Here is a 997-nt window from a genome sequence, read left to right on the forward strand (position 1 = left end):
ATATATGCGTCTGTTTGTGTCTTTTATATGCGTATTTATATCTGCATATCTACCGTGCTTTTCTGCAATCTTATCTTTTTATTTATCTATCAGTTTTCTTCTTATCTTCCCTTCCCATTGTTTACTAATCACAAAAGAATATTGAATAGTGCATTGTATATCCAAACTGTATTATATTGCTGGGTTGATGTAAAGAAGCAGCCAGTTGGTTGTTGAACGCTGGGAGATGTCTTCTCAGCTGGAAAACAAAAAGAAACGAGAATTTATAAACATATTCATAAAATAAACAAATATCAGAGAAACGCAAATAAGACATTGACTGTATAAAATTGTTTTACCCGGAGATATTAAAGACAAAGTCGATACTAATGGGATATCATGTAGGAAGTTAAAGTAACGTACCTAAATATCATCCCAAGGCATGTTTTCAGACGTGATTATGTCAAGGTATGAAGGTATAATTCTGTAGTCTATTAACATTTTTGAAATATGTCTCACTTAACCCACTCAACATTATCCTAGTTTACTGAATTTCCTTATCAAATGTGTTACACATTGGGAGCCTCCTTAGAAGAGCTCGATTAATTCAGTTAGCACGAGGAGAGAAGAATCTGATGTTTCCGACAATTTCCCTTCGTCAGGGAGAGAGGAAGACTAGAAGTAAGTGGTTTGTTCTGGTTTTAGCTGTTGGTTAGTAAATAATACGGAAATTATAATGAAGGTGTGTAGTGGTAATGGAAAGCAGAAAGAGAGAAGGTGGGGCAGGGTTCAGCAAGAAAAAAGAATCTAGGGAGACAAAAGAATGTTATATTCTTGCCTCACAGAGTGGAGCTTATGCAGATAGAATTTTATATACTATGTGTTCTTAAGGGAAGTTTCTTTGCCGTAATGATCTGTGCTTCAGTCTCAAACTAAGTTTGATACCCTTATCCATGACAGCCATAATGCATCTCTAACTGTACATTCCTCCTATTCTCAAAAAAAAAAAAAAAAAAAA

General features: G+C 34.6%; 1 pseudogene; it reads right to left on the minus strand.

Moving 5' to 3' along the window:
- Nucleotides 1–124: 124 nt before the first annotated feature.
- LOC128249344 (histone-lysine N-methyltransferase SETMAR-like) overlaps nt 125–997 on the minus strand; it is a 30,857-nt pseudogene continuing 29,984 nt past the window's right edge.

The sequence above is a fragment of the Octopus bimaculoides genome, chromosome 14 (genome assembly GCF_001194135.2).
Source record: "Octopus bimaculoides isolate UCB-OBI-ISO-001 chromosome 14, ASM119413v2, whole genome shotgun sequence".
Classification (NCBI taxonomy): domain Eukaryota; kingdom Metazoa; phylum Mollusca; class Cephalopoda; order Octopoda; family Octopodidae; genus Octopus; species Octopus bimaculoides.